Source organism: Diachasma alloeum, unplaced genomic scaffold, assembly GCF_001412515.2.
Source record: "Diachasma alloeum isolate Michigan unplaced genomic scaffold, Dall2.0 Dall_scaffold_00177, whole genome shotgun sequence".
NCBI lineage: Eukaryota > Metazoa > Arthropoda > Insecta > Hymenoptera > Braconidae > Diachasma > Diachasma alloeum.
This window is the reverse complement of record NW_021680343.1, coordinates 1732099-1747731: the sequence shown is the minus strand read 5'-3', so window position 1 is coordinate 1747731 and position 15633 is coordinate 1732099. Positions and strand designations below refer to the sequence as shown.

Here is a 15633-nt window from a genome sequence, read left to right as displayed (position 1 = left end):
GCGTAAGTTTGTGCTGATGTGTCAATTTTTATCACGGTTTCATCAGAGAGAGATAAGTCTTGATTTTCTAGAAGCTGTCGCTGATTTTTAGGAATCTATCAGCGATTATTGGTGATACTAGACACTGACTAGACTAGCCCTGATCGTCAGTGATTTCGATCACTGAAATTTGGTCGTAGATTTGTTAAAAATTAGAGATTGGTTCCTGGAATTCTGTGCCATTTTCCTGAAAATTGGTGACGATGCCACTACAAATTAATGATACTGACCCTAAAAATTGCTGACAAAACCAGTGAATTCAATAGCGATGCGGTAAACCGGGTCAAGTCGATTTTGACTTTTGGTCAATTTTTTATGAATGTCTTGGAATCTAAGAGAAATAGCAAAATTTCTCTCATGACCTTTTTGATAATCCTCAATTGGCTCTACAAAAAAGGTTGGGACAAAAATGTTTCCATCTCCTTTAGATTCCGAGATATTCGTTAGCAACCGGGCAATAGTCAAAATCGACTTAACCTGGTTTACCGCTTCGCTACTGAATTTCTGAATTTCGCGTTCGTTGAATTTCACAGCCGTGAATCCTCAATAGTCGGGCATAGAGACCTCAAAAATCAATGACCTGGCTCTGAAAATTGAAACTTTTTTCTTCTCTTTGATCGAAAAGGTGAACAATATACGGAGAAAATTTTTACTTAGAAAAATTGAGATGCTAACATCTCATCATAGAATTAAACTGGAACCCCCGAGTTTTCACGATTCTCCTACGGAGAATTTCAAGTTCAGCATCCTAATCTTCACGGAGAGAAAAATTCGATAAAAATTACCAGAGAAAAAACGTCAAAATTACGGTTCGAAGCGTAATCCGCGAGCGAAGTAAAATTCAATAAAAAGTGTGAATCGGAACTGAAATTGTACGAATCACCACGTAAATTCCACGATTGGTTCCGTAAAAATTAACCACCCGTCTGATGACTCGCCGCTGTAGGGACAACAAGTTGTTCCGTAAATTTTCGGAAATTTTACGGAACGGAACGTAGAAATAACTCACCAGCTTCATAAAAATTGTTGAACGTTCAAGAATTTTTCATTTTGAAGGCATAATAAGTCGGCAAGTTTCTGTAAGATTTTACTTCTTCGGGAAAAATTAAGTGACAATTTCGTGGTTTGTTCGGTGATGAACCTGAGAGTTCACTGAACGTTCCAGATTTCTTCTCTTCTATTCCTATAAAAATTGCCGAAAACGATTTACCATCGCGGATTACGTGAATTATTCCGTAATTTTCGCTGAATATTTCTCTCCGTGCTCGAAGGAATTCCTACATATTAAGGTTCTGGCGACATGAAAGAATTTCATTTCCAGTAATTTCTCATATGCGAACTGTTAGAACACTAAAAAATTTCCTGAGTATCCCAAAAAACCTGAAATCGACACATAATATCCCACGGACCCCGAAACTGCACTGAGAAAAAAATATTTTTTGACAAGTACGTCTTCACTTGTGTCAAGAAACTTGTCCTCGACAGTTAACAAGAAGAAAATATCGTATACTGAGGGAGAAAGAACTTCGTCAAGAGACTTTGTACTTGTTCCAAAGACGAGGATAATTTGTTCATGGCAAGAAACTGATTTCTCAAACTAAGTCTAGCTGAATCAATTCATTCAATAGTTTTTAAGTCTCAAATTCAAAATAATTTCATGCAAATTCACTTGATTTGGTTCATGAAGTCGCTTTCTCCTTGTGAACAAATTGCTCCGCATGTTTCGGACAAGTGCCGAAATTTGAACATCGTAGACATTTTCTGTCGATGATATTTCAAAATTTATTCAAAATTATCAGTAGAGTACATTATCAAAATTACAAAAATCGGAGACATTGTTATTGTTGTTGTTCCAATATTTGAAAGAGGAGTAAAGTTGGAATTAGGCTTTCAGGTCTTCATTGTCGACTTCGAGAGCCGAAGAAACTACCGATACCGGAAGCAAGTCCTCGGACGAGCAGTCCAACCCACGGCGCACGTTTTCCTCGCGCCAAATTATCATTCACCAGGCTAGCTAACAATGAAAACAGAAGATGAAATGGAATAAATCCAAAATATCCACAAAGAAAACAATGTCTTGAGCCAATTTCATATATTTTTTGTTTTGAATAATATGAAATTGGCCCTGTGTCCAACATTTACAGATAAAAAATGTTGCGATTTTGAAACATGTCACTGATTTTTAGTGATCCATCACTAATTGTTAAATTCAAAGTGCAAAATAGTGGAATTCAACCATTTTTAGTCATATTATCAGTATTTTTAAATGACTTCGTCACTAATTTCCATTGAAATGTCCCTGATTTTCAGGGACCTGTCTCTAATTTCTTGGAATCTGTTACCAAATTTCAGTGATAGAATAATGCTGATCACTAATGATCACTAATGATCAGCATTATTCTAGTCAGTCCACAGTATCAATAATTGATGATAATTAATTTTCCGATGCACTTGACTATAAATATATTAAAGAGATTTGTAGTTTCCTAAAAGATTGTAAACTACAGGTGTAGAGTAAGTAACTTACAACAAGACAATGTAACAAAATGTATCAAAACTATACGACAGTGTAAATAACCCAATAACTGGGCTACATCACTATAAAGAAATTAAAAAAAATTGATGATAAATTCCTAAAAATCAATGACATGTTTCTGAAAATGAAAAAAAAACTCTGTGTATTCTTCTGAAAAAACTTACGATCCGCAATGACTAGATTCATGTCATCAGGCCCATCTGGTACTGGAACTGACGCGACGAGCACAGCGATGGAGAGAATCGCGAGAGTCAAAACGAGAAGTTTCATTTTCGAATTGAAGCGTTCACTTATGCAGTTGAACTTGGTGGAGGGTCTGATGCTCTGCTTCTAGGAAGACTCCCTTTTATACCAACTTGGAGGAAACTTTCGTGTTATAAGAGTAGCGCATACTCCTCCCGGTGGAAACGGAAGAAGAGAATTTGAGAGTGATAAACACGAAGGGAATTGATTTTTTTAAAAATTACATTCCGGGAAAAAAGATTCAGGGCGATACGGCTGGTTCGTTCTTGAAGAAAGTTGGAAACCAGAGGAAGGGACTTGCGGTCGGTGATAAGAGGTTAAATATTTCGCACAATTTCTTTTAAAAAATCGAATTAATGATATCCAAGTACATTGGCTATTTTTTCTCGAGTGAAATGCTTTTTTACTTTTGTAGTCGAACATCTGAGCTTTCATTCAAGCCCCATTTGACCCTAAGTTTCCGGACATTTTACAATCGTTTTATTATTTAAACTTTGTACGCCTGAAATTGAATCTCAATAATAAATGTTCAGTAAAAATTACGGAACACTCTCGAAAAATTCCGCAATTTTAGATAAAAATTACGTGACAGTTCCGTAAAATTTCCTGCAACCACATTTCGCTCCGGAATTACGGAAAAGATACGTAATTTTTATTGAATATTTCTTTCCGTGTGAAAAAAAAAATTGGAAATTGTACATTTCAAGAAAAATTTATGACATAATGAAAACATTGCAATTTTTGAAAACTACGAGCACCTTCTATAAATAATTCATAAGCAATAAATTTTCCACCATAAAAATCATGTATTCGGAATCATAACAAATTTATTCGTATTCAGAATTTACCAGAAATCGATTTCATGCCGAAAAATATGAGGATTCCGGAAGTTTACACAATTTCCATTATTTATTTACAAACAACAAATGTTTAAAAAGATAATAATTATGTGCAAAATGAAATTTTAATGACGCTGAATATTTCGCTCTAACATTCAAATACTAATACTTTTCCACATGACCCTCATCCTTGTAACTCAGATCTGTACATCAAGGGTTGGCCAAGCCTCCAACGCCGTCCCTCCTCTCAAAATCGGCATCGGTGTTGTCAAGAATATCTAATTAACGACAAAAAGTTAGAATAAGACACCCGAGACATGCCGAATAAAAGTAAACTTTCTGAATTCAAAACATCATCGAGAAGCAACTTACAAGTTCCCACGACGCCCCTGGACGATTCAAACTCTGTTCTCTCGACTACTAATGAAACAGCTACTGATGATACAAACAGGACAACGGAAAGAATCGCAAGTGTTACACCGAATAATTTCATCTTCGAATCTGAGGGTCTCGCCTCTCCAAGCCTCGATGATACTCTGATGCCTCCGAAGCGCCACAAGACTTGTTTTTATACGTCCCCTCACCGGAAGATTTCTTGAATCACAGGTGTATAAGGAAGTGTTATAGGAGATAAATCTGACGTGAGTAGCACAAAATTGGACGCAATAGTTTCTCGACCAATACATCCACTAACTAACTGCGGAATTATCCATGCATCCTGACGTCTGAAGCCCATGCTTTCCTCAAAGACACATGCTCCTCGTCTCTTCCCGTAATTGCCGTTTTATGAGTCATAAAATGCCTGACATACTCATATTCATGCTTTGATCGTGTGTAAAAATAATACACTAGCGGTGATGTTAATAAGATCATCTTCATATGCGTGAGAAATGTAAACATCGATTACAACATCACGTGTGCTCGTCGTAATCTGAATAAATGAATTCAGAAGAAACATGGGAGAGTAAAAAACAGAGCAAAGTGAGGAAGCGGATGAAAACTTGGGTTTATTCAGTCATGAAGAGTTTAAGGTCTGTGTGCAATTGTCGGTGCAGAATTTATTTTTGGATTGAGAGAAAAAATAAGTTCTCCCGAAAAATTATGTTGCACTGCACACGGAGAGAAATATTCAGTAAAAATTACGCAATAATTCACGTAATCCGCAGGAGGGAATCGTTTTTCGGAAATTTTTATAGGAATGGAAGACAAGAAATCTGAAACGTTCAGTGAATTTTCAGGTTCATCACCGAACAAAGTACGAAATTGTCACGTAATTTTTCCCGAAGATGTAAAATCTTACAGAAACTTGCCGATTTATCAAACGTTCATTCGTTAATAGTTAACGAATGCATATTTGAGAAGTCTTGTTTGACTCGACTCTCACCTTTCAAGTGAACCATTCGTTAACTATTAACGAATATTTGTTTGGTCATATTCAACTCAACCATTCGTTAATAGTTAACGAATCTCGTTTGGAATAAATGAATCATTCTATCAGTGTACGTTCCGTTCCGTAAAATTTCTCAATCGTTGGGGAAAAATTACGGAACGCCTTGTTGTCCCCACAGCGGTGTCATCGGACGGCTATTTAATTTTTACGGAACAAATCGTAGAATTTACGTGGCGATTCGTACAATTTCAGTTCCGACTCACACTTTTTATTGAATTTTACTTCGCTCCGGATTACGTTTCGAAGCGTAATTATCACGTTTTTTTCTGGTAATTTTTATTGAATTTTTCTCTCCATGTATGAGGGCATTGTGGTTCGATGACATGAAACGTACTCAAAATTTGTATGCGTTGTATGCATCTTGAGAATTTATTGATATGCAGGAACCAAGTTTACATAGCATTTCCTAATTGTCATTCCGACTTAAAGAGTCGAGTAATGGTTTTTGATGGAACATTGCATTTTCTATTTTCCGTGCGGCGGCCCCTTGATTACAAGTTCCGCCCAGTGGGGGGCGCGTTGGGCATGACGTTTTTCCCTCCCAGAACTCTCAACTCCTCCAACACTGAAGTCAGCACCGCCGGCGGGAGCTAACAATAAAAATCACGAATGAGAGACCCGAATAATGAGAATGCACCACATAATTCCGATTTTATTTAGATTTGGATAACTTACGAGTGCCCGCGACGTCCACTGCCGAATCCGAATCCGAACTAGAGTCCTCCGAAGAGGCAGGCGCTGATGCGACGAGCACAGCGATCGACAGAATCGCGAGGACCAAAACGTAAAGTTTCATTTTTTAATCTGAGGGTCACTCTCACTTCTACTCCAACTTCGACGAGATTTCAATGTCTCCGAAGAATTAGGAGAGCTCCTTTTATACGACTACTCACCGGAAAAATTTTATGAGACACAGGTATGTCAGTGCTCAAGGAGGAAAAGTCGAGATGAAAATTGGAAAATTCCGCGTAATAATTATGCGATATGCTAACAGTTTTATACTTTCCTCAAGGCGTATTATTTTCCTCATAACTGTAACTTCGCGATGTACCTGTAATATTCACATCCATATTTTCATTTTAGAATAGAAATTGAAAATTTAATCGTAAATTTCATGAATTGAGGCGTCGTAAATGATAATTAAAACTAAAAATATTGCTGTGCGTGGACGATGTTATGGAAAGACAGAACAACTTCACGTTTTTTTTCTTCAACCAAGTTTTTATGAAAAAAACACGTCAATATGTACAACAAATACGCATTTTAAACACTATAGTCTGAAACAAACTTTCTTGTAAAATATAATTTTATATAATAAAAATCATACAATACGAAATCATTCATTAAAGAAGGGAATTTATATAACGTTCCACATCTTTGTGACGTCATAGGAATGATTGGTTGGGATTTGGGTGAAGTAGGAGGCGAATCGGGACTATTCTCAATATAAATAACGAGAAAATTTTTTTTACTAAAAAAAAATAGAACAGACCGGGTTTTATCTATTTGATCAAATTAGGACAATTTGTTCCAGTAGTTCCTAAAATGGGACGTAAATTTTGATGATAATGAATTGACATAAATGAATGAGAGAACGAATAAATAAACTAACAAATAATAATTTATAGAGAAGAATGGAGAGATAATAAATTTCTATAGAATTCTGTAAACTTTTGCGTTTTTGAGCTTTTTTCATGTTCTCAAATTTGGTAAATAACTGTTAATTATATATTTGTACTTGATCACATCTTGTATAATGATTCGACCCTGTAATGCACAACAAATAGATTGATTCATCAGCGAAGCGGTAAAACAGTTCAATTCGATTTGACTATTGGTCAGTTTTCAATGAATATCTCGGAATTCAAGATAGATAGCTAAATTTTTGTTACGACCTTTTATCTTTCTTAGATTCGGAGATATTCCTTAGAACCTCAGCTTAGAGCAACTTGACTTGAATCGTTTTTCCGCTTCGCAACTAAATTAATCAGTTCAGTAGCGAAGTGGTAAAACAGTTTAAGTTGACTTATCTCTTAGTTGAGTTTTTGAAGAATATCTCCGAATTTAAAGGAGATAATGAAATTCTCGTAATAAACTCTTTTCTAGAGCAAACTGAGTGCTACAAAAACAGTCTTAACGAAAATTTAGCAATCTCCCTTAGATTCCGAGGTATTCACTAAAAACTGGCCAATCGACAAAATCGACTTGAACCGTTGTACCACTTCGCTACTGAGCTGATTTCATCGAATAGAAAATTCGTCATCTGCATGTGGAGAACTACAGACCTAAAATACCTTGTCTTTATTCAGTTTCACACAAAATCACTTGCAATAATTAATCAAAGATAATAAAGCAATCAATAATTTAAAAAGATTTAATCAGTTGTCTTTGAGTTGTACTATTGCATATTAAATACTCCCAGAAATCTTCGTTCCATAAGAAAGAAAGAAATATTCTTCATTTGAAAATGTTTTTTCCCCCTGGCATGCGCCCTCGACTATCGTCTCGAAACAAATACTCTCATTTCACGCAAAACTTCCTTTTATACCGCTTCCCACCGGAAAATCTCCCAAACCAGCCCCCTTCCTGTGAAAACGGAAACCAAGATCGTAATACTGATGAGCCATCAATAAAAGTCACAGCATTAGTCGCTAATGATTTCTCCAATCCATCCAAAACCCATAAAATCAAACTCTCGGATTCCTGCAAGTGCAGTTTAAATCCCCCGTCAGGAGCAATAGCCGTCATTTATCCTCATAATCGTAATTTTATGATTCACTCCTAACGCATTTATATTCGCACACTTATTTTGTGTAAAATAGTGCATTAGGGGGGAGTTAATGCCTAGAGATATTACGTGCAGGTGGCCGGTGAGAAAAAGCCTACGCTTGTGTTACATTAACCCGGGGCCTCTCTCTCTCGATGAATCGCAAGCGAGGGAGCGTATATAGTCACCATTATATGTATGTGCGTCTTGGGCACGGTTTCTAGGGTCTCATTAACGAGACAAGGACAAGTGTAGCGAGTGCGTCCTTGAGGGATCTTTGCACTCGAGAGAGGACGCATCTTCCAACAGGCTGAAGGCCGTTCAAATACTACCCACCCCGGGTCACGATCCACGCCTTCGGTGCCCAGGCATTTACCCTGAATCCTTCGGGTTTCTACTATCTACTAGTGAGGAAAAAACAAGTATTTATGAAGGAATACTAGACTCTCGAACATTTTTATCTGAAACTTCCGGTACACGTGTTGGAAATTTTTGTCGAATTTAATTACCACTGAAATTTCGAGGAATTTCGTCATTGAAAATTCAGAATTTCGTGGAAAAATCAGAGAGAACTGTTAATTTCAAGTCCATTTTTCCCTGAAAATTAATAGACGACCAGAAAATGCGATTGAGGGGTAAAAAATCATGAAGTTGGCCATCAAATCATGAAATTTCAGATTTCACTGGAAATTCTATGCATTTTGGCACTGAATCTTCATATTAGTGAATCTTGTGATTAAATGAAAAGTTGCTGGTCATTGGAGACAGAAAAATGTTATCCTAAATTGACAGAAGGACCCATTGTGCCCTAACAGTTCCCTTGGTAGAACAAAAAGTATTTCATCAAATGAAAATTACATCCACTCGTCTTTCCTCCTAAGTTTACATCCAATTTTAGACTCTTGAACATTTTTATCGGAAATTCCCGGTACACGTTTTGGAAATTTTTGTCAAATTTAATTACCACTGAAATTTCAAGGAATTTCGTCATTGAAAATTCACAATTTCATGGAAAAATTGAAGAGAACTGTGAATTTCAGCTCCATTTTTCCCTGAAAATTAATAGAAAACCAGAACATGTGATTTAGTGGTAAAAAATCATGAAATTTCAGATTTCACTGGGAATTTTCCTCATCCAAATGTCAGCCAATAGAACTGCACTATTCGACTGTTATTCCATATAGTCCACACGGTATTCTACTGAGCACTTTGTCGTTTTCCTCTCAGTGTACATCAAATTTTCCCGTTTGTTCCCTCAAATCATAAATTCGAATCCTTCATTTCTCTCTATAATGAACGCCTAACTAGTTATTAATTCTATAAAATTCATTGCAACGGCTCTTGTCGCTGCACAACTCATTCAGAGCATTTAACTCAATTAATTCCGTTCAGACATAGAGAGCCCCAATAAAACTAGCATAGACGTGCAAAAAATTCCCACTTGATGCCTCAGTTAGGAACAAAGCCCGGAGTGATACACCGAAGGGAGGAGTAAAAACCCCCCAGTGTATCCAGGTGGGGGGAAGGGGGATAATTAAAGTGATTCCCGGCTTTTTGCTGCGCGACTCCGCGAGTGAAATAGCTGAGTGAATTCAGGTTCAGACACGACGAGAGTGAGATTTATAATTGTTATTACAGGGTCTCGCGATGCGTCTGGTGGGCGATGTCATTTCCGCTGTTTTCATTATTATAAGCCATTTTTTAGATAATTTTTTATTCACCTTCATGTAGCACTTAATGACGTTTCAGCAATGTAACACGCGTGGTGGATAGCTGTTACCATGCTCCGTGAAGCCACGTAGTTGGCCATGCTCGGTATAACGAGTTAAGTGGTTATTTTCTATATGTACATGGGACACTTTGCATTCAAAATATATTTTGTACTTTTTTTTTCTTTGAAATTCCACGGCAAGTTGCCACCTCGTGAAGCGCTTTATGAAGCAATGCCCGATGGTTTATTGGGCCTGAAATTATGATATAATCATTTGAATACATGAATATGTTTTATGGTCGGGAGGAGAGTCTGGATGTTTCGCGGGTTTTATTCTTCATGTACTCAACCGAGGGCTTCATTTCAAAATATCCGCGAGAATAATTTCTGGGAAAGAATGATTGTAATTATAATACACGGCAAAAACGAATGTCTGAATTTAACACACCTTTTGTAGACATTTTTCAGACACTAAAAATCGTCTGAATAAAATGACAATTTGTCTGAATTTTAAACATGAATTAAGTTTCGTCTGAAATGCGGACACATTTTCATTTTATTCCGACGTTTTCTAGTGTCTGAAAAATGTCTACAAAAGGTATTCATTCAGACATTCGTTTTTATTGTTTTATCGAATTTAATTGCCACTGAAATTTCAAGGAATTTCGTCATTGAAAATTCAGATTTTCGTGGAAAAATCAAAGAGAACTGTAAATTTTTTTTTTTCCCCTGAAAATGAACAGAAAACCATAAAATTCCGGTAAATATAGTCTTGAATTTTTAGGACAGTGATACTGAATGCGATTTACGGGGAAAAATCATTAAATTTCAGATTTCACTGAAAATTCAATGTAATTTGGCACTGAATTTTTATATTAGACTGAAAATTCAAATAACTTACGGAATTCTCGTCTTTATGCTACTTAAAATTCTGGAATTTTACTGACTCTCCAGTGAAACCTGAAATTTCATGACTTTTTCTCCTCAAATCGCATTCAGTGTCACTCTCCTGAAAATTAGTAGTCAAAAATTAATTAATCTGTTTCGGCACCTGTTCTTGTGAAATTCAGACAAATTTTTATTTTATTCAGACGTGTTTTAATCTCTGAAAAATGTCTACAATAGGTGTGTGAAATTGAGACATTCGTTTTCGCAATGGTTGTACCAAATAATCAACCTGTCAATTCATAAAAATTTCCAACAAATGTATCGAAAATTTCCCCAATAAAGTTATTTCTTCCGAGAGCCTCAACGTTTTCACGAGTGAATCACCAGCCAGAGAATACAATGCCTGAACAATCGCTTGATTAACCCAGTTCAATAAATATGAGACAGCTGAATGAATTAAACGGACAACTAACACCAGAGATTTCCCACAATGGGTGTAGATAATCCTCGCAATCCCTCAGGGTCATTCTAAGAGTGTCAATTGGAATTCACAGCGCAAACGAGGTCGATACCCAACGCTCCGCTTTTCATCTCCTCCACTTGTCCTTCGGTGTTGTGAATTCAACAAAAAGTGAAGTCCACTTCGTTCATCTTCGTTATTTATTTTTCCATTTGCTCACGGGCTTTGTTTAATTTTATTTTTCCCAGAAGAGAGACGAGAACTGAACAAGATAATTGCGATTGGCTCCGAGGAATCTATTTGATATAATCGTGTATTCTTTGGGCCCCTCTGCATCGCGTCATTTTACTTCTTCCGAAGACATTCCATCGACGCGTTAATGGCCAGAGAGTGTTGGAGTGTGGGGAGATGAAGAGAAAAATATTTCGTTGCAGACGAGGGGGGAGAGGTGGGATATTTGGGTGAGCTGGAGGTGATCTGAATAATAGATCATCCCAGGGTGCGTCTGGGGATATATCTGTCTATTATTCATCTCGGGACGATGCTAATGCCACAAAAAATAAGTCATTCAGATGCAAAGTTTAGAGGATGAGGCACTCTTTATTAATTTTGAATAGTGGATATTTCTGATGATTAAGCAAAATTATTGTTCAATAAAAAATTTTGATTACATTATCTCCTTTGATTATTCGAATATTTGAGATTTTAAGGCATTATCTTGATGGAAAACGAAGGAAAAAATTGAAATTTGAATTGACAACTACCGCTAGAAAATGAAAATTTAATTTCATGGGCAGTTGGGGAGAAATTTTCAGAAGCGGAAATTGTGAGATTTCAAATTTCACTGCAAACTCAACGGCATTTTAAACATTCCTGAACTTACTAGAATGTTCAACCAAAATATGAGTTCAGTACGATATTACGCTGAATTCGGAAATATATTCCCAATTCTTTAATTTCTATTAATTGAAATCCATTCCTGTTGATTTCTCCATTAATTTTGTCATCGAATTATGAATTTTCAATTACAAAATTCGTTGAAATTTCAGCAGAACTGTCACTTGATACAAATTTCCAACAAGTGTAGCGGAAATTTCAGCCAAAAATGTTCAACAGCAAAAACAATATCTTAAGAAATGCTTAACGTTTTTACGAGTGGCGTGAATTGAATACTATAGATCATCCCACAGTGCGTCTTGGCATATATCTATTCCTATTATTCATTTCGGGATGATGCTAGTGCCACGAAAAAATAAGTCATTCAGATGCAAAGTTTAGAGGATGAGGCACTTTATTAATTTTGAATAGTGGATATTTCTGATTATTCAGCAAAATTTATTGTTCGTTAAAAGATTTTGACTGTTATCTCTTTTGATACCGGATATTTGTATCTTCTTTCATGTTTTTTATCGGAATAGTTGAGATTTCGAGGCATTACCTTAAATTAAAACGGAAGAAGAAATGGAAATGTTCAAGAGCGAGAGAAAATTATGGGATTTCAAATTTCACTGAAAATTCAGTGGCATTTCAATTTCGTGAGTAGCAGGAAAACAAATATTTCCAAACTTACTATAATGCTCAACCAAAACATGAGTTCAGTATCAAATTACGCTGAATTTTGACTTCATTTAAACTCCAAAAATATATTCTCCAATTTCTATCAATTTCTGTTGATTCCTCCATTAATTTTGTCATCGAATAGTGAATGTTCAATGAAGAAATTCCTTGAAATTTCAGTGGAACTGTCACTTGATAAAAATTTCCAACAAGTACCGGAAACTTCAGCCAAAATGTTCAACAATAAAAAAAAAATCTCAGAGATCCTCACCGCGTTCACAAGTGGCGTGAATTGAATACTAGATCATCCCAGGGTGCGTCTAGAGATATACCTGTCTATTATTCATCCCATCTCCTCATGCTAATGCGCCAAAAAAATAACTCATTCAGATGCAAAGTTGCGAGGACGGGGCGCTATTTATTCATTCATCTGTTTGTTTTCTCTATTTATCTCGGGTATTTATCCTCTACTCGTAAAATTGATAATAACTAGTGGTGAAATAGGAGGGACTGAATGGGTCAGCGACAAACATTACGGTTCATTATTCAATCGTAAAGTTCGGTCTTGGACTTGGCGGCTCAGGCCTTTGAGCATCCGCCGACTGTTGGTGCTGCATGTGGGCGCGACTGCGCGTGACGCACCACGTGGAAATAGGTACATTGAACGTGTTTCATTGACTCCGTCATATACGAGCGCAAAAGGGGTACATGCACTCCGGCAACTATTTCCCCGGCTTCATGCATGAGGGGGTTTAGTTTTTCTCCCCTTGTTTTTTTGTCTTTTGCGGATTATATGGACACCATGAGAAACATTCGTTTGCGGGTGTTGGCGGTCTCCCATGCGTGAATTTATTGAGAGTCTTTGCGATTCAAAAATACGGCTTGATGAAGAGCAACAACGGTCATTGATCGCTTGGAATTTTGGAGAATAGTGAGAATGCCTTGTGGTGGAGAAATTTTTTACTGTTGAAATTTTTTGGCTGAAATTTCAGGGACACTTTTTGGAAATTTTTATCGAATTTAATTACCACTGAAATTTCAATGAATTTCGGCGGAAATCGAAGAGAACTGCAAATTTCAGTTCCATTTTTCCCTGAAAATGAATAGAAAATCAAAAAATTCCGGTAAATTTATTCTTGAATTTTCAGGACAGTGACACGGAATGCGATTTAGGGGTGAAAAAATGGTGAAATTTCAGATTTCACTGAAAATTCAATGTAATTTGGCACTGAATATTCATATTAGATTGGAAATCCACATAAATTAAGAAATTCTCGTCTTTATGCTGCTTAAAATTCTGGAATTTTACTGAATTTTCAGTGAAATCTGAAATTTCATAATTGTTTTCCCTTAAATCACATTTAGTGTCACTGTCCTGAAAGTTAGTAGTGAACTGTCCATGAAATTTCATTTTTTCTAACAGTGCCCTTGCTGCAATTCCAAGGAATTTCATCGCTGGAAAAAATAGACAATGCCCGTTCTATTTCGCTCATTTTTTCTGCCTGCTTAAAAATTCATAATTGTACGGAAAAATATATGAAAACTGTACATTTAAGTTCAATTATTCCATGGAATTCATAGAAATCAGGAAAATTCAGGCAAACATATTCTTCAATTTTCAATTCATTGATAATTTAACGTATTTTTCTTTCAATTTTTTTATTTCATAAAAATTAAATAGCCGGAAGCCACTTAATGAATCAAATGTAATTTCACGAAACGTTTGACGATGAATTAGACAATTATCTTATGAGGGAAAACACTCATAGCGAATATTTACATTGCACAGAGTGTCTCTACTCAATTAATCAATTTCCTTACATTTAAATAGGGGAGTAACAACAGTCATTGATGGTGAAAATGCGGTGAAAAATGAGACATTTTGAATGGGTTTGTGATACTGTTGAAATTTTGTGGCTGAAATTTCCAAAACACTTTCTGAAAATTTCGTTCGAGTGACAGTTCCACTGCAATTCCCAGAAATTTTGTCGTTGAAAATTGGCAATTTGAAGAGAAAATCAATAAAACCTCCATTTGCAAAATTAGGCAATTATACTTTTCAATTGTCAATTAATTATTCATTTAACTAGTGATAATATAACTTAGAATTCGGATATAGACTCACAGTTTCATAATGACAAGGCGTTAGTAAATTGTCAAACACCTAAAATGCATGCGCCTCGAATTGGCAATAAAAATAATTACCAAATGTGACAAAATGTTACGACCGATAAATTCCTAAACACCAGTTTCCACCTAGCCAGTTGATTGAAACAGCATGAGAAAGTATGACCGAAATAAAATTCGCCATGAAAAAAATTACCATCACATGACGGTCATTTTTTTTCTGACCCTCGTGACCCTTTCGACTGATCTTCAAACGTGACGTAACCCCTCACCCCTGCCCTGAGTCACTCACTAGCGAAATTCCTAGTTAGTTCCTTAATTATTAAAATGAGGCTTCTCAGCACGTGCTGAGTGTAAACTCCGCATTCATTTGGTGTTATGCGACAACCGATAAATTGCCCTAACGGTAGACCACCTTAGATTTCAACGCCTCCCAGCTGGAGGCAGTTGGTGTCCCATCAAGCCACTTCGCGGTGAACTGATTGCCAATGTCATTTCCGGTGAGCGTTCGCTCCTTTTTTGTGATGTACGTCTATTCCTTTTATTTCTCCCTCACGATGATTGCCTCGATAATTACTCATCCGGATGTTTTTTATATTCACCACCACGAAGAAACGAAAGATACCGCGGATTTGAAATTGACTCTGTGATTTTTGAGTCGTTGAATTCGGTGCAGTTACGGCATTCATTCACGTAACAGTTTGTTCACCCGATGATGAGGCCTTTGTTGATGATTTTACCATCTCCTCGAGGGTGATTTATACACCGTAAATATTTCGCTTAATTCTCGTGATGAATTTTATGTCATTTCACACTTTTGCTGGATGACACTTTATTCTGGACAATCACAGGGTTTTGTAACGGAATACGTCATTTGCGTGCTGTGCGTTTCGAATTCTGCTTTGTCGTGAGTACCGCTAGACCGGTGACGCCAATTTTACGAACAATTCTTTGTTGCGTAAGTCTATAAGCTCCAATGGTTCTGTATCATTACAAAAATCCATTTTGAACTGTTG

The 15633-nt window shown here is 36.5% G+C and overlaps 1 protein-coding gene and 3 long non-coding RNA genes across 4 annotated transcripts in view; 1 reads left to right on the top strand and 3 right to left on the bottom strand.

The window, feature by feature from the left end:
* The window catches only part of LOC107037419, a 53418-nt gene that overhangs the window by 23987 nt on the left and 13798 nt on the right, over positions 1 to 15633 (top strand). The window lies entirely within an intron of this gene.
* LOC107037451 lies at positions 1780 to 3198 on the bottom strand. Its single transcript, XR_001460835.1, has 2 exons — positions 2740 to 3198; positions 1780 to 2053 (listed from the first exon to the last, which is right to left on the bottom strand). It is a non-coding gene; the product is annotated as an uncharacterized LOC107037451 (long non-coding RNA).
* On the bottom strand, positions 3621 to 4305 carry LOC107037432. Its single transcript, XR_001460831.2, has 2 exons — positions 4030 to 4305; positions 3621 to 3935 (listed from the first exon to the last, which is right to left on the bottom strand). It is a non-coding gene; the product is annotated as an uncharacterized LOC107037432 (long non-coding RNA).
* LOC107037427 lies at positions 5448 to 5970 on the bottom strand. The gene is made up of 2 exons (XR_001460830.1): positions 5783 to 5970; positions 5448 to 5697 (listed from the first exon to the last, which is right to left on the bottom strand). It is a non-coding gene; the product is annotated as an uncharacterized LOC107037427 (long non-coding RNA).